The sequence below is a fragment of the Myripristis murdjan genome, chromosome 6 (genome assembly GCF_902150065.1).
Source record: "Myripristis murdjan chromosome 6, fMyrMur1.1, whole genome shotgun sequence".
In the NCBI taxonomy this organism is placed as follows: domain Eukaryota; kingdom Metazoa; phylum Chordata; class Actinopteri; order Holocentriformes; family Holocentridae; genus Myripristis; species Myripristis murdjan.
In genome coordinates, this window is record NC_043985.1 from 17,131,243 (window position 1) to 17,157,938 (window position 26,696).

Genomic DNA, 26,696 nt, shown 5'->3' on the forward strand with positions numbered 1-26,696 from the left:
AATGAACACACTACTGCTCAGTCTCGAGTGTGAACCAGAAAAGTGGCATTGGATAACAGTGGCTAAAAGAGAACCGGTTACACTATTTCAAAGGCTCACTACTCAAGTTCGTTTAGTTTTCTGTGCTATGCTCCAGGTTCGAACTGATGTGCACTGACAGGCACATCACCCCAAAAATGCATGTAAACGAAATGGATGGTTTCTTTTCATTTTTGTTCAGTGTAATGGACATCAGCCTCTAGTCACTATCTTAAAGTGCACATATGTCGCTGTTGAAACCTGATGTATCCTCGGCTTTCCAGTGATGGCTTATTTGTTAAGGTGTAACCATGACAACCGTTTTTTAGGCCTCTTCAAAATGTCTGAAATCAGCACAAGTACATCTTACAGGAGAAGGAGAGCTAATCAATGGAATACCTTGAGGTTTGAGGGTTCTATTTATTTTCAAATACAAAACATTAATTAGAAAGAGTGAGACAGATGATAGTTTAAACGGATAATCATTTTATAAGAAAAAAATAAAAACAATTGAGTATGGACTAGGACTGTGTGACATGAAAATATATATTGTGGGATGAGAGAAAAATGTCTGAACTCAGTAAAGATTTTCCACTATCATTTCTAGTGCTATTGTTGCAAAAAGCTGTTCCACGGCAATATTAGTCTTGGATGCACTATTACTACACATGAGCTCGAATACCAAACATAAAGGAGTGTGACACAGAAGAAAACTCCCTAAAACACTCCAATCCTGAACAGGACTCAGCCTGACCAGGACAAGATGAGGAACTTATTCCTAAACAGTGGGGTACTTCTGTCATTTGGATAAGAAATCTGACACCAACCAGACAACAGCACTTTGCAGACAGACGGGCAACAAACCTATTCCACATCTTACAGAAGAACCATGAGAGGCAGGACAGGCAGAGCCAAAAAATGTGAGCTACATGGAAGGCAAAGTGGCAAAGCAAAAGCAAACCTCAGTTCTGTTCAATGTCACTTCCACATTCATTCCCTCCAGTAAAGCAGCAGCAATTTCTACTCAGAGCAAAGGGAAGCTGTCCCAGGTCCATTTCTGATCCCAGTGCAGTTATTTCACAGGCGAAATTTAATAATGATGCAAAATGGGGTGTACCAAACAGGTTTTGCAGCCAGTGCTGTGTTTTACAATGGTGCTTATTTGCAGTGACATAGATAGCACTGTCTTGTGACTGGGTTTTACTACAGCTCCCAGAGCGATAGCCACCAACAGAGCCACAGGACACTGCCGCTGCCAACCAAGTAAGACAACACACACAAAGCCAGGAAGTTGAGTGAAACTTGTAACTTCTAACATGCAGGTGTGAAACAAAGGAGGCTATCATTTACAACCAGTCCACAGTATGCAGTCCTATATTTACAATGTCACGAATACAGTAGGTAAGATGATAAAAAACCAAGAGAAAACACTGCTAGATTAAATACAATGAGGCCAAACTGAGCAAACGTAAGTCTTTGAAAGTAAAGCCCAGCCTTCACATTAACAGCCGATTACAAGAACGATAGAAAATCAGAAACAGGTCAGGACATAGGTCCCATGCTTCAACTGTTAGGTCAGTAATGTCCTCTGTGCCCTACAGATCTCCTCTCATGCCATTTCACCTGCCTCACAACCACAGGAGGCGTTACACTTTCAATGGCAGCGTGTAAAATAGTACCTGGTCCATCACAATGGTGCATAATACATCCCTTATCATGTACCTAATGCAGTAGCAACCATTTGTCATGTAAATTGATATAAGGTCTGCAACCTTAACAGGTGAACTAAGACATATATTACTCTGAGAGAGGCCACCACACATTTCTGTCATGCACTATGTAACCCCAAATCGTTTGACACGTCCAACACATACGACCACCTAGGCAGAAAATACACAGCAGAGAATGAGCTTAAACTACGGCATATTGAAGCGTGATGAAATATGAGAGTGGGGGGGTGAACATTTCATTAAAAATTCCAGTAGCTAAACCCTTAACTGATATTCTGCATAGCCGATACTCTTCAAATCTATCCACCCTTACTCCTAAAACACCTCACATTAAGTGGTGTCAGTCTGGCTTAATGTTTAACATGCTGCTAACTTAAGATTAAGATTCAGAATTTATCGGACAAGCACGTTTCTACACATACAAAGAATATGACTCTGGTTTTCAGTGACGCTCATTGTAATTGCATACAACAGCAAAAGTGGCAACAAAAAAAACCCAAAAAAGTATGAGACAAAAACAAACTGAGGCAGCCGATCATGGCATCATCTTGGATCCTGGCTGAAGCCTACAAACATGGAACTCAGCTGTAGTTTATGCAAAATTTTCAAGACCATTACTATGCCTACATCAACAAGACAAGCTGAAAAGAACAAGGTCTACATCTTGGACAGGCCACAGCCAAAACACTTGTAAACAAAATAAAAACAAAACAAAAAATAAATAAATTAAAAAAATAAAAAAACAAAAAAAAACAAAAATACAACTGTGATACTGTACTACCGTGCTGAAAATACTGATTAAAAAAGGATCTCTTTTGGTTATCCACTATGGCATGGCCCAATCTCAACTAGCAGTATCTATTTAGCCAACCCTTTGGTTACACTGTGGTGGTGTTTATTGTTTTACCACCCAGGCTTCCTGCAACACGTCGTCCTATGTCTGTCCAGACCTGTCGGCCAAGTGCCAAATGTTAGCTAGTGTCTGGGAATATGGGCAGCTGAATAAACCACCACAAGTGGCCGCAGCAGTTCTTGGCTCAGCAGCAACAGTCAGAAACTCCTAAAGCTGCTTATGGAGGAACTCACAAAAGGAGGGTGAACAAAAGTTTGAACAAGCGAACTCCCTCTGGCCTTTTACAGTGAATACACTGCACTTGAGAGAAAAAAAAAGACCTCTGAATATTAACAAGATTGCTGGAAACAGTGGCAGGAATTCTCACTGGACGAGTTTGCTCTTTAGGGAGCGTATTTATGCCTGTGTCTTATATCTGATGCGCTCCTTTAAAACGCTGATGCAAAGAACTCTGTAGCATTTAGTCTGAAATTACAGGCAGTTTACCACCGAGCTGAAAAGTTATTAAAAGAGGCTCCTTGTAAAGAACTTTATGACCACTTACAGAGCCTAACAGGCACATGTACAAACACAAATGTAAAATAGTGGGCCGTGTGTTGCTGTCAGGTTATGAGAGATGTGGTTTGGTTGTCTACAAGATTATATGATGAGACCATGCCTGTTATGCCTACTCTCATATTGTTAAGTACAAAATGCTTAAAATGTTGTAGAATCTCCATAAGGAGCTAAACAGAGGAAATCCAAAAAATACTGAAAACTACCAAAAAATTTGCAATGGTTTGCCGTTTCCATTTCTCTCTTGCCCTCCCCTCTGTCTCTGTCTCTCTCTCTCTCTCTCTCTCACTCACACACACACACACACACACACCTTTCACTTTGAAGGGATGTAATTTTTGCTTTCTCCTCCTGCAGAGCTTGTTGCTCTGGTAACAGTGGGGGAACAGTGCGGTGTTGTTCAAGTGGCCTGACATTTTCAGGCCGTGTGTGAAGTTTCCTCTCAACTGTGTTAAGAAAGAAAAGGAAAAAAGAAAAAAAAAATTAACCTAGAAACAAAAACCTCGTCTACATTTTTAGATGAGCGCCATTAAAATGTTGACGCATGTAGCTCTAAATGTAGTTTGTAATTTATAGCCTAACATTTACTTAGAAAAACAAAGAAAAAGACTAGCATTTTATAATCCCTTTAGAACACCTCGAAAATGCCAGCCTTTGTAGGTTTGAACAACACACCACCGACACTAAGCAAGATAATAAAACATAATGTATTCACATAACTGTGCTGGTAGCATTCAGTCCCAAAATCAAGCTAACAGTTAAACTGCATCATCTCGTGCCCAAGAGCCTAATCTGCACTGAAGACTAAATGTAAGGGAAGGAAAGAAAAACAAACAGCGTGCCATCAGGACTGTGCCCCGAAGACTCTGCAGTGCTCTTGTGCACACTTTGTAGTCAGTGGTGTCGGCATCCAGTAATTGATGAGTTTCTGTGGCACTGTTGTGTATGCCCTTTATGGCCACAAACAACTGGTGCCAACAGAAGCTCTGAGCCACAAGCCAGAGCCAGGGCTGGCAGCCGCTCCACTGTGGAGGCACACCATGTTGGTTGGGTCATGCTTGGGGGATTACAACCAGGCAACTTGGGAGCCAGCACTACAACACAGATGGATCACACAGCTGAGAGTTGAGAAAGGCCAGGAAAGCTGTGGTCAAAATGGACTGTGTTGATTCAATACACAAACAAAGCACTTTTGGAGAAAAAAAAAACTATTAATAGGCCTACTGTGGTTTATCTATTCCTCTGCAGAGCAATCCATCAAGGCATGCCTGGCACAGAGGACTGTAACAATAGTGTTTCAAGCTGTTCATTTCCACCTGCAAAGTTATGATTTGCAAGTTCAATGACAAATCTGGGCAAGATTAGAGGTCGCTTAAGTATTCCAGCCAGAAATTTGGAGCTAGAAATTAACAGTTGTCTATGAAAAGTAAGCAAGTGAAACAAAAAAAACCCAAAATGGTGCATTACCAGACACTAATAACTGAGTGAAAGTGTTTTAAATCAGAAAGCACAGCTCTACAATAGATGTATTAATCCACACACTGCAATGTAAAATGTGTGCAAAACTAAGAGCATCTGCATCTTGCCTGTGAGACAAAAATCCTTAATATATAATGAGTCATCACAACACTCACCCAACATAACCCATAAAGGGGGGAAAACAAACAAGGTGTTTCATTTTTTATTCACTCTGGAATATCATTAAAGTTAAGGCTCGCTATCTTGCTATTCAGCAGAAAAAACATTTCTTCCTAATGGGGAACTGAGGCAACGTGGCAAGGGTTTAATTCTCTGATCAAGAGAATAGATTTTATGCTGTAGTACGGTTTAGGGGTGAGGCAGAACCTTATTCAATTTTGACCGCTGTGGGACAGAGTAGCTAAAAATAGCTCTCATTAATTCTGCCGTTCTGATGCTGCAACAGAGTGATAGAAAGGAAACTTGCAGTGTGAACACTGGAGAATGCTCAATAACCTCTTGTTCTAGTCAGTTCCATGAATCTACGAAAAACAAATGACGCAGTAAAACAGAAAATATATATATATATATTTTTTTATCTCTAATGCCGTTTTGTTGGATTCTTCTATATAGTCTGAGGAAAACAAAGGAAAGCAGAAACTTGTCGGGATGCACTGATGTCTCTGCATACTCTCAGTATTACTGAAATCGGTTTTAAATCAAATGTTTTAATCGTTTTTTTCTTGGAGTGTCACTTGAGACTCTTAACTGTGATGTAGGAGCCAAATATGTATGTAGCCTGTGTTGTTTTATATGTTTAGGCTGCAAACATGTTCTTTTTGGTTACCATCACTTCCAGTAATTGGCACAGGGGTGTGGTTTCACCTTATTTACCTGTTAATTCACTTGTATGGTGGGCTAGAGACAAAGATGGTGAGTAGGGCTCCGATATTTTCTGCTGATTGGCATGTAATATCACATCACATCAGTTACAAGTTGTTTTAGTGAATAGAGTATAATTGTTTGTCAGTCGTTTTTGTTTTTCATCAATTAACACTATAAAACGCATCTGGACTTCACAATGAATTTTTACGAACGTGTCACAGTTAAGAGCCTCTTAATGACTTTCTTCCATTGGTAGTAGATGCAACAGTGATATTGGACTCTAAATGAACTTGAGTTTACTCTTGTGTCAAACAGGGTTGCCAAAGAAGGATGTTCTCGCTTTTTTTTTTCTTGGGTGGGTTGGGGTGGGGGTTAGTGACCTTCAAGCTCATACTGGGATAGACTGTTACATATGACACAAAGCGCTTCCAAATGACAAATGAAAATTATATTTAGAGAACAGATTGTTAAACATGACTTACCAATGAACCAACACCAACTTTTTCACTGTCAGTGCCAATTATGGTAACAAAATTTTAAGCTTTGGTTGCTACATAGCTAAGGACATTTGCTTCCATAAAACAATACACACTTACACTAATTTTGAATGGTTAAATAAAATCAACTGGACTATTTCATTTTCTCACGGTCAACATTAGACAGATCTAACTGTATATGGTGTGTAGAAAACATGTTAAAAAGGTAGACAACAGTCACTTGTTACACGTGGTTCTTTGTGGTATTGGATTTTAGTGATGGGCAACATACATTTGCTGCTACCCTAATTTAGTCTGGCAGCAGTTCAAACTCAGACACCATAGTTATATTGGTGCATCCTTATTTGGAACCCAAAAATCCCAAGTACAGGTGGGTCTCCACATGACAAGAGCAGCAATAAAGTTTAATGAGCTTGAGACCAGATCTCTCATTTGGGCTGTGGCCTAAAAAAGATTAAAGATATCTGAAACTTGAGACCATCATTAAAAACAAAAAAGTCTCGCATGCCATACCACTGAATAAACCCTTCAGTACAAACAAGTGTATTTTCAGGACACTGTGCAAGTTGCACTACAGCCAAACGCAGAAAACAACAATGGGATCACTCTCGACGTTAGTTGCTGGCAGTGGAGCATAAAACAACCATAAGAGGATGATTGATCAGTTCAGAAATTGAAAATGATGTGCGGGGGGAGTGCTGACAACTGCTGAAACTCCCCTGCCTCAGAAAACATATTCAAATGCTGATGAGGGCCTATGCCACAGCACCAGAGAAGGGGTCCCCTGAGAGGTAAGTGACATTCTGCACATACAATGTGGCTGGACACTACTGCGGATTTCTAGTGGAGGAGAGAGAGAAAAACAGTAGATGCAGCAATGCACAACTGATAAGAAGGTCAAGAGATGAAACCTGTTATTTCAGACATAAAACATAATCACCAATTATCACCAACCATGGAAGATGCACACAAACACTGTAAAGGGCTACAGTGAAAGAGACTCCCACCACCTTCCCTATATCTCCTTGGGTTGTTGCATAAGAATTCAGAAAGAACTGGGTCTAGATGCGTAGGAGTTTAAACAGGGGAGTCAAAGGTACTTACATCAGTTCATCCTGGTCATCACAGAGTACACACACAAAAAGCCTCTCTCCCACCTCCAGCTACTCCTCAGTAAATCCAGCAGGAGACTCCTGCAAATGCACATCAGCAGCCTCAGTGCATGACCGCACCAATTAGGGCTGGGAGGGACTAACCCCCCCCTTCCCTTTCTTTCCTTTTCTGGCTCTGAAACAACAGAAACTACAAGCACAGGTGAGGGGTTATGAAACACACCCCGCAGTCAGAGAAAAGCTGGTCCAGAGCTACACCATAACAGCTCCTCGGCCCCACATGGGTCTGTGTCCTCTCCCAACATCTTTCTCACAATTTTTCCCTCCCTCTCTGTACCACTCTCTCCCCTGACATGTACACAGGATCGAAGCAAATCCCCTCTGGCTTGGCAGCGATCTGTGTGGGATCTGCAGTTCCGCTACAGCATGGGACTCCTCTGTACTAGCGAACATCCATCCGCAGTGTAAACTGCTGTATCGGACTTAACCCTCAAGGTGCCGTGGTGAACCAGTGCAGAATCCATCAATTCTCTCTGCATGTGGGACATTACAATTACACCCCTCCCCCACCAGGTGTGCTGCATTACATGCATACATTAAGCTCCACATCACAATGACATGACATACAAGATTAGTGACCACAAAGCCGACAGCTAACCTCTAAGGAAGTATGCAGATTATTATAATGTGTTTTTTTTTTTTTTAATACTACAGCTCATGAGCTGAAGAATGAAAAACACAAACTTAACTCTCTGTGAACTCTATCACTGACGCAAGCCGATCCTAAATTTAACAGGTTTAGGAGCCCTGCACATTCAGATCTCAAAGTTGAAGCTAGACAGACAGAAGTGTATCTGCTTTATATAACATCCCTCAACTTACCACAGCATAACAAGAAGGAAGCTCAGTCAAATGATGTGATCTGAACAAATCACATCATTACATCACATCACATCACAGTTATTTATTCTGGATTTAATGAACTAATGCTATGGCGCAAAAGGTTTGGGCTAAATTAGAGGATTATTTTTTTTAACATTAGATTTTTAGGTTAGAATGTTTCCATGACACCACAGGATACATATAAACTCAACAGCCTGCACTTGATATCCTCTACAAGAAATGCTTATTTTTACATAACCCTAGGCTTTAATGCCATTTTCACCATGTGTTGTGAGTCAAGCCCTTTCCACACCTATTCTTATCTTGGTGCAGGTGCCAATGGAAGACAAAGAGGTCAAAACACTACACAGAATTACAAATAGACTCCTGCACCCTTGCACTGCTGAGGGACTGTTGAGGAATTCTGTGATGTGTTATCACCACATCTTAAAATGTACATTTCACAACACTGATAACAACTAGTAGCATGACAAATAATTCAGAAAACAACTGTGCAATCACTGTGCAGTGCTCAGCAGAAAGTCAAACAAAACCACAGGCACTGTTACATTCTGTGGACATTTCCGCAGCTCATACCTAGTCATGCGGCAGTAACAAGAAATGATAAGCTGATGATGATAAGGAGTGTTTACATTTTTTTTTTTTTTTCGAAAAAATCTACCCAATTTAATGGAGTTTGCAGTTGCATAAGCACAATCATGTATTTGCATAAATATGCAAATTTAACCTGAGGCAATTTAAATAAATGTTGCTTAGTTAACCCTACAAAAAGTCAACAAAAAACAGTTATCACAAAACACTTACGTACCATTGCACTGAAGCATTCCCTACTGCTTTGGAGGAACTGTATTTTCCACTATCACTAAAAGGATGCTGACACACACACAGGAGAGCTCCTACACAAACTACTTCCCTTCATTTTTGAGACTAACATAGCAACATTTAATTCCATAAATACTTTAGGTCAGTTCATCCTAAGGCTACCCAGTAGACATGGTCTTAGTTTAACTTATACCAAACCACTGACTCAACCCCAAGCACTGAAGCATTCACTACCGCCTATCAAGGATTGCTTATTATCACTATTAGTGAATATCTGACCTACACAAGACTGTTATTACTGAGACTTCTGTACTTTTTTTAACGATATATGGCATAATCTTGCATGCCCTATCTATTATGCTTGCCTCAGCAGGCTATTCAGCAATAATCACCAACTGGATGCCCTGTGCTTTTCATCAATTATATTTTTTTGCCCCTTAATATCAGCTGTACTCTATATTTTTGGTATTGTAAAATAATACATAGAATGCTCACCTCTTATTCTGCCTTCCCTTTAAACAACCTTTTAGGGACTAACTGTGACGATATAACACAGTGATGACTCAATTAAATCCTACTTGAATATAAACTGCCTGCTCTTATAATTGTAGCCAAAAGAAGTTAGCATTGTGTGGATCAAGTCTCCCAAATGTATGAAATATATGAAAACGAATATTAGCTGCAGAGTCCACCTTGCCGCACGCAAGAAAAAACAGTGGCTCTATGTACACGACAATCTATATAAGACAAATTTATTACTTCCTGAACAAAACTAAGTTATGTGTTAATACGGTAAGTGTGGATCGACACAAAAGTCATCACTGATCTATTTTTGACTGGGAATACTTTCATCAGTTCATCAGATGACTATGCAGCATAATACACAAATACACAATATGCCAGATATAAGGGAATAATAATAACAATAATAAAAAAAATGTCATGGATACATAAGCCCTCATTGCCACATTGTGACACAATAAAATCATAAAACTGGCAAAGGAAAGCAGTCCAGCCTAAAAATATTTCAATACAGGTCTACAAATGAATTTTATTCATACAAATAATTCGCGCAGATTTACTGGAAGGCTCTGCACCAAACCAAGGTCTTGGGTTCATGACATTCCACTTGCCAGTCAGGATAATGATCAAGTCGGACTAGCCTGACATGAAATCCACTCACCGCTGGCAAGAGGACGGGTTAAATTTACATCCCAGGTGGCAGAGTCAAGGAGTGGTGACACATGCCATACATAGTTTCCTCTCTCCACGGCCTTCTGCTTACCCGCCTCAAAATGAATCACCTTCCCATCAACCACAAGAGCCATTAAGACAGCACGTGAGGCTAATCACCAAAAATCGGCACTGGACTCTAATACAGCCACTGCAAAGTACTTCTCCACAATATTCAGTTCATTACAACAAAATGCAGAGGCGTGATTACTCTCCAGGACAAATTAATTTCCTTAACTTGAATTAGTTTCTCTAGCACGTTCTCTTACATGATCACTTTATGTTCACAGGGAATATTAAAAGCATTGCGGCTACACTCATTACTGGCTGCTTGCAGAGTTACTGAGATAGGAAAAAAGTAAGCTTAATCTACTGGTGCAGTCATTTACTAGTTCTGCATGTCTGACTGTCAGCTAAATGCCTTAAATGTTAAGTGTAATGTTTAAGAACTTACAAAGCAGAACAGGCAATAATATCCCAGTGGAAATGAAAAGGAGTTCTTTGTCCATTATATTTAAATCCTTAACAAATAGCATCCCTGAAAATATACCGCCAAAAGCACTCTGATGTGTAACGCGAGTCTCAATAACCTCAATGTTTAAAAAGATACAGTCGAGGGGAAAAGCATGTTCCAGTGCAGAAGTAACTGTATATCAATAACTAAAAAAAAGGTTGCCAACACCTCAGTTTTTTTGAGAGCCCATATATAATGATTGGGTTTCAGGTTCCAACAGGGAGGAAGCAGACTGACTGATCAATGGCTGACCATGGTATTATAGCCCCAATGTTTCTCTTCTTGTTGGTGTATTCTTAGAAACAGTGAACCTGTAGCATAAACACATCATACAGCTATGAATCCTGCTCCAGTTTGCTTTCAGGTATTCGACTCCAAGGATGAAAAGAACATATGGAGCTTCAGCTAGGTCTTGACTGACAGGCAAGGAAAGGGCAAAAAGCATTTTTGATTCTGTGTGCGGCTAACATGAAAAAATGCAGATACCTCAAAAAACATTTAAAAAATCCTACTGCAGTTCCCATCATTAAGAAAGCAACAAAATGAGATGTGTTTTGCTGATTTTTAAGGCTGATGGTCTCCATTGTGATTTACAGATGACCAAATCAAATTTGTGCATTTACACAGTATATTCATTTGCTGTATAGCCTATATGCCAAAGGCATGTTTTCTATTCAGTAAATTTGGATAATAGCATCCAGCTAGTAACACAGCAGTTTCTTATTCTATATTTACAATGACATTTTCTATTTGTGGTCTAGCATTTGCGAGACAATTAAAGGCATTCATTTCGCTCTTCTCCAAATTCATTGTTCTTTTTGTCACAGTGTGTGACATCGAATGTGTGTCGCATAGATAGTGACAAAAAAAAAATAAATCTGAACTTAACTTCAGCAATAGCTACTTTTTTTGTAGCTAAGTCTTTAGAAAAAAATATCTGAATATATCTAAAAAAACCCCACACATTTTAGCTTTTGATTTCACTGGATCATCTTCCAACTTCAATACATACTCTCAGGAAACATGGCTATTTGTGAACAGGGTCTATTTTCAGGGCTCTGCAGCTGGGGTCACTGATGATACCCAGAGCCTAAGACTCTGTCCCAAACACATGTGCCAGGAAATCAGCTCCTGAACTCAATCAGCTCAGTGGAAGTTATCAGTGCCCCACACAGAGCACACAGAGGGCAGGAATGTGCTGATAAGCAATGCCGCCTCCCTGCACTCTGCCTTCTCTCCCTCACACTGATTGAAGTGAAGACAAAGGAACCAATGAAAAACGTTAACGATAAGGGATGCTGCTGCACTGTAAGAAAAAGCAGGCTCATGCTGAAATGTGATTGATTGGAGATGTTGCAGGCCTCTTTGTCCTGATAATTCCACACCTCCTTCATATAGGGATTCACGACAGACTTGATTTATTCAAGGCTGAGGGCTGGGCTCCTGTGTCACAGAGGCCATAACCGTAATGTAAACATGTCATTTTTTTCCCCCAAAGAGAAAGATTTACTGCGGGAGGACACAGGTTTTAAATTATTATTATTATTATTTTTTAAAAATGATGTTTGCACTGGAGACTTTACTTGGCCATATATCAGAGCGATGACCTTTCAATGTCCACGGCACTCATCAATCAGTTTCCCAATAACATGAAGAATTCTGCTTATCTTCAAAAGGTAGCCTAAAAGCCTAAAAAATGAGTAACTTGTGAGATTTTTAAATCAGCACAGGAAAAAAACTTGGCTCCACTAGTTGTCATATGATTAATCTTGTGCCAGTATTCCTAACTTAAAAAAAAAAAAAAAAAAAAACACATTCACAGAGTATCATTCAGTGGATATAAAGAGAAAGGTCATTCTTCTCCTAAGGCCTTGCAATTTAGTCTCATGTGTCATGTGTGCTATGGCCAACACTAAAAAAGCCTGTTGTTCTCATAGTTTTCAGACATTACATGGCGTCAATTTCCAGCTCCCAATGTGGTAGATTGCAGTTAGTGTATTACTGCCGCTAAAGGAGTACCCCAAGGCATCATGCTTGGTCCCTTATATTACAATAACACAGCCCATTTGGTTGGACATTTATGTATTCATCTGTATGCCAGCGCTCTGGTACTGCAGATACAAAGGACAACAAAACTGCAGTTGAAGTTAACTTTGGTGGCTGAAATATCAAGATCATTTGTCCTATGTTCCCATGACAGTTTAGGGCAACATGTTTTATTGGTCAACATATACTATATGGCTGCCCTTGAGTAGCTATATATTCAGCTCTTCTCAGACAACAGGCTTGGCAGCAGCATTCCTCATACACTGCTGCAATCTGAGTTCCTCCAAAAACTGGCAAATGTGCACTGAGCCATCAAGGGATGGTACAAAAATCCTCAATTAGCTGTTACAAAGTCCATTTGCCATTTAAAATACCTTCCTATCATGAGGTCAGGGATGAAATTTTAGTTATTCCACCACGATCGCATATAAATACAAATAAAATACAGTAAAGCAACACTTACTTTTTTCCAAACAATTATGATAATTTACATCAAATTCTGGGACCTTGCACCTTGCCTGGGGTCTTTGGAGTACTGGAGGCAATACTGAGACCTACAGTGATGAATCATAGTATTTTCATTTAAAATTTATGCTTCTACTGTATCTAAACATAGTAGGAACCACATTATTATTGTATGGTTATATCACTGTTTTTGGGAGCAGCCTTGAAATTCCCATTTCCCAACCCTTTCTGCCATTATAAAGCCTCGACATGACAGAGACTGCATATTCTATGACAAGACCAGCTCCATTACCCCATCTCTTGGGGGGTAAATTCAGCATGAGAAGTGATTACAATTAATTACAAAACCAGTCAAACATACAAGCCATCAGGGTGGACCGCGTGCCATGCCCCTAAAAGATAACGTCATCTCTCTGAGCACTGTTGCTCATTTATAATAAATGTATGCACAGCTGGTTAGGCATTAATAAAACAAAAGATAGGCATCAACACGCGATGTTTATCAATATTCAACAGGTGACGACTGGTGCTTTTGCTCATGTTAGCTGTCCATCCACTGGTATGCTAACGAGTTGTCAATATAGTTGGCTCAGATACACGTAACCCAGTCAAACGTGGTGGTCGACAGGCAAAACATCCCAACATCCAGCTGACAAAGCCAGCCAAGTAGACGGGCACCGATTAGGCAGGTACTTCACTGCCACCAGACCACCACTAGCCACCTAACGTTAGCTAGCTGCTACCTAGCTGGATAGCTACACCAACCGCCCATCAAAACAAGGAGAGACATGGCATGACCTTCCATTTAATTTAGAGAACAACAATAATTACAGCAACTCATCCCTTTATTACCACTCCCTCCTTGGCTGATACAGTCTGACTAATTCGTGATGTTATGCCCTCTTGCTACTAATGATACCCCCTTGGTCAAATCAACCCTTGCTGGCCGACATTTTGTTCCAAAAAGCTAAAGCTAGCTCTTCGTAGCTACCTGGCGGCGCGCACTTGACGTGGGACCATCAGTCCGCTCGGTGACAGCTGGACTGCGGGGCATGTCATGATTTTAATTTACATTTCTTACAAGGTCCGCTACAATAAACTGAGCGGTCGTCGTTAAAATGCCCTCACGTAATAGATAACAGGACAGTGCTAACCTGCTGTAAGCCTGATCTAGCTAGACAGCTAACCAGTTAGCATAGCGCATAGATGCAGCTCGCTAGCACTGAGGTAACGTTAGCTACCTCGGTTTCTTGCCTTTCCACTACTGCACTGTTAGCGCTCCGCTTGTACCCGCAGAGGGACACACAACAAGTCAGCCTCTTCGGCTGAGGAAAAAAAAACTTTCCCAAATACTCACAGACGAATCAAGAAACCCATTCACCTTCGCAAAGCAATGGTCCTCACGGCGTATGTCTGAAAATCGTATAGAAAAGGAATGAATAGGTCTTCCTGGTGTGGCTCCAAAGCAGCCGCACTGCAATGGCAGGCAGTGGATGCCTTACCCCCCTCTGCTCGCTCACTTCGCTTTCCTTCACAGCCGCGGTGACAGTGACAGGTTCGCCTGGAAGAAACCATTTGGTTTTGTCCGCGGGGGGAGCGGAGAGCAGCGGAGAGACAGCCGCAGCAGCAGCAGCAGCATCAGCACTGCCCAGCATCCAGCGCCATTCCGCTGTGAGAGCAGGCGGTCGTCGAGTCGACAGAGAAAATACACCGAGGACAGTGCCCGCTCAATACATTTACAAGTCTTGCTACGGATGAACGGATACGACCACTATCTAATTAAAATGCATTTCAAAATCATCTCAGTTGAGAGCACCCGTTAATATTGTGACAGCCTACATTTTAGAAGGGCGCAATATAAATGTCACAGCAAAACGATAAGTCTATACTGGGAATTTCATCATGTTGCAGGGAAACAACACCTCAAAGTAGTCCACAGGTCAGTGTAAGCTCACACGTATCCTTGTGGGAATATTATATTCAATGGAACATTAGTGAGGGTATTGATGTGGCCTATTCGACCTCTCTATATTTCAAATGCATTAATGTTAAGATGGATCATACAATTTTGTCACGATTTACCAGAAAGACAGTATTTATTCCTTTTTTCAATTGCAGATAGGTAGGTTATTTATGGTTCAATGTGTTCCTTAAAAAAAGAATGTGTACAGAAATAATCTCCTTTCGTTTAACTGATTAATCGAGCGAGCAGTTGGTTGGTCAGAAAAAAATAAGAATAACCCAGTTAAATTCTCCTCTTATCTCAAAATTAATTATAGGCCTACTATGACTTTAGATAGGTCTCGAGGTTTTGTTCTTTCATCTAGCCATATATGGACTACCAGAGAATAAACAGTTCATTCTGAATAGTATAACACCCAACTCAATCTGGTAAAGACAGCCCAGTAAAACAATATGAAGAAGTTAAAAAAAAAAAAAAAAGAATCGTGAAAAAATACAAAACTTTTTTTTTTTTTTTTTTTAAGCCCTGAGGCTATCTGCAGGTAGACTGCAGTAATAGGATATTGTGCAGAGAAAGCACTGTCAGCTTTGCTGCATGTGACCTAACCAGTTACATTTTATCTTCCCTGTGCTTTAACAAGCATCCTGATCAAACAGAGAGCTAATAAATGGGTGTAGTGATGAGTGCGCCGCTCAGTTTGCAGAGAGCGACCACAGAGAAGCTGGACTGCTCATATCCACCTCTATTAAAGCAAAAACAGGGAGTTGTATTTGGAAGTGTTCCTCAGAATACATTTTTAGCCTCATTCAGTGTTGTAAATGCAGACTATTGGCAGAACACAATTTGACCCAGTGCTGAGAACACCTGTTTTTGTCTGTGGATGATTTAGTGTTGAGATGATGCATTAATAATTAAGAGCCTTCAACTGCCAGGCTAATTTCTGTCATCTCTGCTTATTTACAGGGCATAGTATAAAAGAGATGTTTAACATGTATTACACAATTGTCCAACCAATAGGCTCTTACCACTAACACTTATTCAGTCAGAATTTTACATCCAGTTGCATATTGCTCTCATGGCAATAATCTGAAAACTCAAATTATGAAAAAAGGACTGTCCCACATTCAGTTGGCCTAACATTTAAATTTGTTTTGATACTGTAGTAAGATGAGTGATTAGGCAAATTCTTTGAACCCAACGAACTGGACAAGGCCAAGATGCGTTATCCCTCATATCTGTGTGTGTGTGTGTGTGTGTGTGTGTGTGTGTGTGTGTGTGTTTGTTGAGCTTCATTGCACAGACATTTATTGCTCACTATACTGACATTTATTACTCATTGTCGGTATACTCAGCAAAAATGGCAATTTCTTTCAAAATGTGAGTTTTCTGCAAAACCTGCTTTTGGGGATGAGCAGGACAGGCCCTTCATTTAGAGAACTGCTTGTATAAATGTTATATTGTGAGTGCAAGAAACAGACTGAAGAATCTGGGCATCACTTAGAGCAGATATAAACCCATGTAACAGAGGCTTCGGTAGGCTACGTAAACAGTAATGCCATTCTGCAGATATAAATCCATTTAAAATGCAGGGGGTAGAACTAAAATCCACCCTACAGTCACGATGCTCAATACTCCTTCCCAGGGGGTATACAGATGTAATCAATATACAGTAGAATATAAATTGTGCACTGCACCAAATCCCACTCTTTAAGACTTTTCCCCCCATGCACCGTAGTTTTTGTGCTTGTTTGTAGAAGGCCCTTACACTATGCAGCACCCTCTGTTGTGCATTTTGTCGCTTTGTGATAATGTGACCGTTCTTGTCACGTCTAGATCTTGCACTAATGAGTGCAGGAGGAGATAGGGGCTGACTATAATGCTGGAGGAGCACAGAGGTCCCGCAATGTTGCTGACGTAAGGAGACTTGCTGCAGATTCCATTGGCGGACTATAAGGAGGGGGGTGGGGGCATCTTGAATGGAAGAATGCGAGTTGGCCAAGGTCACAAGAATTAGATAAACAAGGGCAGTCATAGACATCCTGTGGAAAAACAAAATATGATGAACGCCAGGATATGTTGTAGATATAAAGCAAGGAAAATTCCACACCTCACATAAAATGTAGCAACTAAAGCACAGGGTGAAGAATTAAACTGCTGTGTATCTGTACCCGGAACCTCTGTTACAGCTGTGTCTTGTTGACAGTGTCCAGTGATAACGCTAATGGGCACAGCTCAGGCAATATGTCAGGACAATGTGTCATTTAGCACAAGTGATGGTTGGATGAGTGCACAACAATGAATTATCATGCAGTATTAAAAGTGGCTGAAGGCGTGAAGCAGAAAAATACAAGCTATCAAAAGCCTTTCCCTGGAAATACACGAATGTAAACTTTTTAAGATCTGCATATAATTCGGATTGACTTTGATGTGAGCTTATGCTGCTTAATGTTCTCTGTGAAAGCCCTTGAAATACCCTCTGTTAACGCTATGGCAGTGTTTGCATCACTAGCTCCAACAGCACAGAGGGAGTTTCACATGCCGTGCAACAGAATTATGCAGCCCCCTCTGTCCCATCAGCACATTTAGGCATCGAGACAGGATCCAAACTAGAATATGACTGCAGGACCAAATCACACGAGTGGAAAAGCAAATTAGAAATTCACAGCAGGTTTCCTTTTAGAGTGCGCTGCCCCTGACGGTGAGTGAGTCACCTCCTGACTGTACAGGTCAGGAAAACAGCCTACTAAGCAAAGGGTGGCATGGCTATCCATGAGTTTTTATGACTGCAGCTATCGTATGACATGACAGACATTAAACATAGCCCTGCAGCGGATGAAAATAAAAGCATTTATCCAGTGACAACATCAGATACAAAGGCTATCATTTAACACCACTTGGTCACAACTGTAAGGTGATACACAAGACTTTCTGCTTCTTGTCTTATTATCTAGCCTTTGTTTTGACAAACTGGGGTACATCAATGTAATCCCATAACAGAGTGGCCACTGTACAGAGGCCAGTATTTCTACGAGCTCTGTGCTGTCCCTTTGCCAGGAGCCCCAACCCCTGACCTGAGCACCCAGCACCCTGACTTTTTTGACACCCAGCCCATCAGTTCTCGACACTTACACAGGGCCTAGTGATCCCACGTGACTATGTGGTGCAGCTTTAGCACACTCAGAGCTAAAAAGACAGCAAGGGCTCCGTGAACTAGCAAGCATGAGCTACTTTGTGAAGTCAGCAGGAAAAAAAAACACCTTATTGAAAGGTGCTTATAGAAGAATTAGGAATGACCTCTGTGGAGCAGGGCTGCAGATATGGTAGAGTGCAGCTGAAACCTGTATACGGAGCAAATTAGAGCATAGCTGATCTCCCTCCAGCTTATTAGCAGTTTATCTGACACTTTGTGACTATAATCTAACATTATTTCAAAAGGGACCAAAATCTTGATGAGGATGACAGCAGATATCGTGTGCTTAATTTAGGGTACTACATTCAGCTGGGAAACATGCACTTTCTGCAATAGATTTCAGATTTCGATTTTCACGATTATCGATGCCGCAGGCTTTGCTGCTTAAGCTTTTGTGTTGTCAGCTTTTATATCGGGGCCAAGTGTAAAGCAATTAAGCAATTGATTTTGAGGCGGTCTAATTGTGTTGCTCTTGATTTGTCTGTGGCTCAAATGGAATGATAAAGTTTTTATTTTTTTAATCACCATTGTATTCTCATTACCAAGGACGAGGGTTTGTGTTTCTAACAGCTTACTGCTGGGATTAGCTTTCACCCATACTATCCAAAAGATGCATGTTTGACAGTTTTGCTGTTGTATTGACTGCAGCACAGGAACAAAGCAGTTTAAATGTAGTGTCAAGACTACGGTTTTCACCACATCCAAATCTTTTCAGTATCAATATTTATCTGCACCAACAGACTCTGTATGCAATTTATTTTTTGAAACTCAAGTGTGTGCTTTCATGTGCAGTCAATGCAGTTTGTTGAAATGCTCATCCAAGGCAGATATAATTTCACACAATGTCAGGAAAAGCAAACTGATTTTGAGCTACAGGCAGGAAAAAATATGGGCTGTGAGTCACAAATCTGGATTATTCATTCATAACTGCTAAGCTAAAATCAGAATCCATGTGCAGGGATGAAATCCATATTTTTCAAGATTCCCCTAACTGAGCCCATAATCTGCATCTAATTTTTTCCCACCAAGAGCTCAGACATATCAGGTGACATGACACGACATGACCTCCCCATCCACAGCCACCAGATCATGTGACAACACGGCAGCTCAGGCCACCCACATCCAAATCCTCACAGGATCAAACTATAGCATCATGTATAGTAGGTTCTTAACAGTTACTGTGTTTAGCAAAGAAGCAATCACCTAAGTATGTTTATCCCCGGAGGGGAGAGCACTAATGCTAATAAAGATTAACAATTCCAATCAGTTAATGTGGATGATACAGAGCTGCGTGTACTAGAGAGGGGGGTGAGGGTGGGGGGGTGGGGGGTGGCGGGGGGTGATATTTAGCAAAATGGTATGTTGACTTATTTTGTTTTTGAAAATGTGCCCAGATCATAGATGGCAGTGGCAAAGATGAAGCTGAATTCCTTGGGGGAATAAGAGCCTCTAAACCAACAGGATCCTGATCAATCCAATTGTGATTTCACAGACAGCTGCAAATGGCTGCGGCAGATTAATTAGCCATGTTAATTAGTCATAAAGACTCCGAGGCTCTTCTCATGTAAGCCCAGGAAGACTCACTGGTCAAACACAAACTGACATCAGACACTCCTGTAATCACAGTGAAACCTCCTTAGCACACAGCGACTGACTTATAATGAGAACTACAGGCTGCAAGTTTGTGTAGATGTCTGTAACTTTTTATACGATTAAAATTGATTTGATTTGGCTTTGCATGTTCTACAAACCAAATCAGATCCTGAGAATGTCTTTTGATGACATTTCTTACAAGAGCAACCTTGCTCAGGATGGGAATAAAGCAGTCAGGGGCCCTAATGATGTGGGACCAGGTGCTCCCTTTGGACCGGACTTGGGGGTTTGTGGGGCAGGTGATGGGGTAACAGGGAGACAAGGAGAAAAATCACCCAGGGGTAATTTACCGCACTGCGGAGAGAGGCCAGAAAATACCATAAATCTCAGCGGCTTTTCAATTCAACTGGAAATTAATTTTGTTTATCACAACTACAGAGGGTTGAGTCATCGATAAATCCACAAAAGCAAGAGAAAAAAATTATAAGCCACAATTATTGTTTAACAGAGCAAACAGCGCAAGGTTGCCCCCTGTGCAATGCATCAGATGACAGTGGCCAGTTGTGTGTGTGTGTGTGTGTGTGTGTGTGTGTGCAGAGAGAGAGAGAGAGAGGGAGAGAGAGAGAGCGCGAGATTCACCCTGCAGGACCTTGTTAAATTGGCCCACCCCTCCCTTCCCCAAAAGCTTGTTTAGTTTTTACTCCTTTTGGATCTCGCCTGCTTGTATCCACTTGGGGAGTGTGCACTATTTTAAGCATTTTAAAATTCAAATATCTGTACAGTAATGTAAAAGTTTGAAAAGGCTGAGAGTGGGCATCATATCTTTAGTGATATCTTCCAGGCAAAAAAAACAACAACAACATTTCTCATGACTTGACTGCAGCATAGACCCCAACATTAAAATATATTTATTTATCAGTAAAGTTGTTTCCAACAGAGCCAAACAATGCAAGGCTGGTCTTTATACAATACAATACCCAGTGTTGCAAATTGTTGCTTAAATATATCTTAACACTGAAACTCTTTTATAGCCACATATGAAGGAAAAAACAGTCAGCTTCACTCAGTATCCAAACTGCACATCTACCCCTCCTCTTTCTGTTGCGTCATTTATGCAAACATGGATGTTCCACTGTGTTCCTGTATGTTTAGGTAGTAAAACTCTGCCCTCTGCAGGAATTCAGCTGAACATTATTTATCCATGTCAGCCCTGGCTGCGTCAGGCCTTGTAGGAGATCTATATGAGGGATTTATGATAGTGGCGTGAAAACAAGCAGAAGGAAATGGATCTGCATGATGTTAACCCTGCTGGCTGATGATGCACGCGTGAATGGACGGAGGGAGACACAAGAGGGAGTTGGGGTTGTTCACCCACGGGTCTGCCGTGATGGGATGCTCCTGAGTCTAAACAGCATATGGTGCCTCCCTGGGCATCAACAAACATCCTACATGTCCAGCAACACGACAAACACACACCGCTGACACAGAGCAGACACTGTCACACACACACATACGCGCACGCACACACACTCCTCACTCTCATTCATTCTCAAATCCAATCACACAGCCCAGAAATTTCGGCGTGATGTGGAAAATGAGGCCTATATATAAAAATAATTGTTTCGTGATGATTTATGGGTTTATGTTTATTACAGCGAGTGTCCTCCTGTGTTGTGTTTCTCTTTTTTGACCATGGATGTCGGGCTGTACTGTGTTGTGATGCATCAAATTCAAACCAATACATGATTTGGTACTAATGCTGGGCTTTCACATATCACTGTACATGATGTAGCCTGATCAGTGGATGGAGGATCAACTGTGATAATCATAACAGAATTAATACCACTGGTAAAAAAAAAAAAAAAAAAAAAAAAAAAAAAAAAAAAAAAACAAGAACAAGAACAAGAAAAAAATAAATTTCCACTGAACAACCTGATTCATTAACGATTCCCAGAGCAACACGGAAGACATAATCATTTCTGCATATGATGTTATGGCATAATCTAAATTTGAAGGTATTTGACAGCTGCAGATGAACCGTAGTAAATCCAGCGCGTATCTGCTGGCTGTGCAATCTTGTTTTAGTGACAGCAGACAAATAAAAACAATCTCGTTCGGAAAAATAATATTTGTTCCTCTCGAGAATAATCAGCAGAGGATGTAATCTATTGAACAGCTACACCTTTGAGCATTCGCCTTTGTGATGGATTATCCTGCCTGCGCAAAAACCTCTCCAGTGTTTCATTCATTCATGCTCGACTTCCCCACCATGGCCACCATCTTGATTCCTTCCCACAAACATTACGTCATCCCTCTGGTTGTCCTTCACTTGACCCCATACTGAGGTGTTCAGATGGGACAATAACATGAACACCAGCCCTGCTTGGAAATAAACCACTATTATAGCGAGCGGTTGGTATTTTGTTTTTAATAGATGAAGATTGTGTTTTTGGGTTGGAAAATACAATGCTATGTTGGTTTAGTGCTACATTTTTACTAATTCTTGGCCACTGATGCTGCCTACTGTCTGGGGTGCTCCTCCTGTCATAAATCGTGGGAAAGTCAATAGAGTTGCTGGGATTTATGCGGTTTTGGGTCTTCTCTCTTGAAATGATTTGTCGTAGATGAGGGAGGTGAGCCCAACAATAAAAATAATCGAGAGGCACAAATCATGTCTCTCATCTCACACGGACAGCTCAAGACTTTGATGTTTATAATATTTATCCTGAATCTTTTGAGGAATCTGAGGGTGGATATTTTGAGAAAATTTGAATATACATTGATTTGGTTTTCTTTGGTCTGACCTTCTCTGATGGGATGTAGACAGTGACTGGGAACCAAGAGGGATCCATTGGGATTTGGGGAATTTACCTTAAATACTTGTCATGAAATATATTTAATTATCATGAATTATGAAGTGATTATATCTAAAAGTTGTAAATCATAAATGTTTCTTTCATTAAACTGCTATGATAAAACACAAATGAGCTGTGAAGACATGATGAGGCACTGCAGAGGCTGTAAAATCAACATACTGCTACAAGATGTGTGATAGTACGGCACTAGGTACACACACCACAGTGACCTGCCATATGTCTCATTAGAGGGGACACAGACAGACAGACCTCGCTCCCGAGTCACAGCCTCCAGAAACATTCCCAACATCTGCCATCCCCGCCACACACAGCCTGTGGGATCACGCACGCACAACCTTCGTGCAGTGGCGTGCATCATGCAAGGCCGGATCCACCTCTGTGTCACACACAGCAGAGCCTGTCCTCACAACTACCCCCACCCATCCCCTCTATGATTAGACCTCCCAGTGTTCATCACCTAGGACAAAAACCCAACTCCTCCTCTTTGATTCCCTTCTTACATAACAGACCTGTCTTACCTAGAGAAAATCCGCTGCTGCTCCAATCACAACGCCTCCTCCCTCCCTCACCAGTGCCCGCACCACCGCCACCCTCCTTCCAATACAGCGTCCTACTGTATCAGCCATGATAAATCTCCTGCACCCACCCCCATGCGCTCCGCTCCTCCCTCTCTCCAGCCCTTCTGGTGTGTGTCTCACTCAGGTCCAGTCCTCCGCTCCCACCCTCGTGCTCTTTGACGCCTTCATCACACGGGAACAATCTCCCTCTAACAGGCCCTGAATATGCAGATTGGTTAATTCAGCTGCAGTTGCGCTCTGTGTAAATGCAGCTGCAGCACTTTCAGAAGACTGAGCAGCGAATAAATGCTTACGCTGGGGTTTTTTGGTGGTGGTGGTGGTGGTGGTGGTGAAGGGAGGTAGAGAGGTAGGGGGTAGGGGGGTGAGGGTGCCTCTGTCCACAGCAAACTGCAGCCAGAAATGGGATTTTAGGAGCGGGCTGGGGAAAGCAGATCTAATAACAGATTAAGACTTTGACCGAGGCGAATCTCAAGCTGAACAGGCGACTGATCCTGATCTGTTAAGGAGTAATTAATTTAATTGCACTTTTCATCTTGGCTTAGTTGCATCTGCTCCTGCTGATATGCTCTTAGTTTCTCTGCAACTCACCTGCTTGTAGCCTCTGCAGCAAACATTCTTTTAACATTTTCCAAAACAGCTGAGAGGGCAGGAAAAAATGCTGCATTAAAAACAGATCTTTCCCCAAATCAAGGCACATGAAATTATTTCACAAACAGTGACCTCGCTTTAGTATCCACACTGCAGAGGCACTGCTCTGTAACAAATTAAGGTCTGTGGAGGCTAAAGTTTATCTTTATACGCTGTCATAATGAAATATAAGGCACATAAGGATAAGCTGCATACTGAACATTATCTTAATGTTGTCCTCTATGCACTCACACGCACATTGCAACGCGTAAGAGACAAATCTCCTGGGAAAGATGACGGTTTATAGCTTCTTATAATGTGTCCCTGAGGTCAATTTTTGGGGGGAGGAGTTACATCACAGAATTACCGGATACTAGAGGTTGATGGTTTAAATGCCAAACCGAATAAGATGGAGTATAACACTGTAGAACAGATGGTCTAATGCATATTCATTTAGCGGTGAGAAATAAATCGTATTTTGAAAAGAGAAGAAGCGCTGCTGATGAAAAACAAATCAAAAAATAACTCCTATACAAAGGTATCATGCGTATAATACTTCCGTTTTCTCTCTCCCTCTCCACGTCTGTTGTGCTTTCTGCAGCCTAAGCGCTAAAATCTGATTCAAGCTTTCTGTGAACAAGTGTGCCTCTTGCCAACACAAATGACAGTAGGAGTGGGCCCGGCGCCAAAGTCCTTCCCTGACTATCAAGAGAGAAAAGCAATCAAAAGAAGGAATCGATGCAAACAAAGTCTTAACTACTATTGATTACAGAGCTCTACAGTGATGTGCAATGGTAGTTATGGACCTAAAAACATACACGCAAATGATCTATAAGCTCACATTTCTTTTTGCAGTGACCTATCAGCTGAAATTTTTGTCCGAATATGAGCACAGAAACTCCAGTGGATCAGCAGCAGCCTTGTGTGTTTTTTTTTTTTTTTTTTTTTTTTTTTTTTTTTTTGTGACAGTTTAGAAGGATGCAATGGAAAATGCTCCTCAGCTCAGCAGCATCTTGCAGTCTCATCACTCACTGTAAGGCGGACCGTTACTTCCATCAGCTGCATTTGAGTTTGAGCAAGTCAGCAAGTTTTCCCCTTGTGCACACACAGCCTGTACAAAAGAAATACAGTGGAAAAGGCCAGGAGCCCTTAGCTGTGCTCTCTCAGTGGTGAGACGGTGGCCTCTCGAGCCGTTTGAACGCCCCTCTGAGTGGCAGGCCATAAAGCCAAATAACCGGGACGTGGTAAGTCACTCTCTACGACTTACAGGATAGACAGAATAGGAGGATACAGCAATACGGTGCTGCCTTTTCCATTGAGCTGAAGGCTTACGTTCTCTGTGGCTGGCTCAAAATCAAAACCACCATTAATCTGTCAATTATGGCCTAAAAGCATCTATCTCCATCATATCACGCTCAGGTTTTCTAGATGGGGATTTAATAGTGATTTCCTAATAACATTTCAAATCCTGGTCTTTATTCAATTAATCATGACCATGAAGTTTGACTGAAACATTGATAAGTATTGCTAAATCCTCTGACACAATTTACCATTTGCTTTTGTAGCAAATTATCTGACCCTTGCAACCTTTCTGTGAACGCTGTAAGCATCAAATTTTGAAACCAAGACACACAGCACCAATAGCCCAAAAGCCTTTGCTTGCAGAGGAATGAAAATGAACTTAGGGATACACTGAAGGTCATTTCAAATATCTTTCTGCGTCATCCGAGCCACAAAACAATCAAGTTAACCTCGAATTTGGTATTTCCGAAGCAGCTAGAACAGTCGATTTGTGCTATTTTTCATCTAATACAACTATTTTACACTCTATTAAGACATCATTCAAAATTCTAATGTTCCCAAGTAACTGTGTTCTTCCATTCGCTAACACTTTTATTAATAATTCAAGTAGCTCAGTGGCTTTGTGGTTACGGCATCCTTCCTGAGAAGAAGTGAGTTTGAGTTGAATTAATAGTCAGGTCATAGCTTGACAGTCAACACAATAAAAATGTCCTGGGGCTGAGGCGCTCCAGCAGTCAACGGCTCTGTCAGGAAACAATGTGGCCCACTACAACTGTGTCCCATTTGATTTCTGTACATCACAACTCTGAATATGAAACAGTGTGTCATGTGTTTTTGTGCCTTATGTGTCTAAAACACTCAAAAAGGGTGCTTTGAGGTATTATAATATGCCTGTAAACACCAGCATGTTCTAAACACAACAGAGCAACAAGAGATTGGTCCTCTGATTGGTCTATTTTTTACCTTTGAAATACCTTTACTGTCGGCTAACGATATAAGCTGTGGAAGGAGCAGGAAGTTAACATAATGTATTTGCAAACCATGGTGGCAGGTAGATGAAGAAAGGTATCAGCCACTAGGACAACTGACTTTTATTTGACAACCAAACACAAGCAACAGTGTTTAGTAGAGAGAGAGAGAGAAAGAGAAAGCAGATTAAATTTCAGACTCATTGTGGTGAAACATGTTTGTCTTTGTACCATTTGTCCAGGGAGTGCAAACGGAATGTATAACCTCTGGGCTAATTCTTGAGCAGTTACAAAATGTCTATTTTTTTTTCCATTTTGTAAAATAAATTAAATAAAATGAGATAAAATAATGAATTCCTACCAGAGTCAGGGCATGATAAAGGAGCAGCCTGTAATACAAATACTAAGATCCTATAATCCAAATATGGATTATACCCCTGGATTTTTTTTTTTTTTTTTTTTTTTTGGCTTTTCGGCCTCATTTGACAGTGACACTAGAGAGAGACAG

The 26,696-nt window shown here is 41.1% G+C and overlaps 1 protein-coding gene across 9 annotated transcripts in view; it reads right to left on the reverse strand.

The window, feature by feature from the left end:
- tjp1b (tight junction protein 1b) overlaps nt 1–26,696 on the reverse strand; it is a 62,586-nt gene that overhangs the window by 19,924 nt on the left and 15,966 nt on the right. Inside the window, exon 1 of one of the 9 annotated variants that reach the window (XM_030054136.1) lies at nt 14,473–14,608. The exons of 7 other annotated variants lie outside the window; for them this stretch is intronic. The gene's annotated coding sequence lies outside the window, so the exon portion shown is untranslated. Of the gene's footprint in view, nt 1–14,448; nt 14,609–26,696 lie in introns of those variants that run through there. One more of the 9 variants, XM_030054137.1, reaches the window with a different exon arrangement.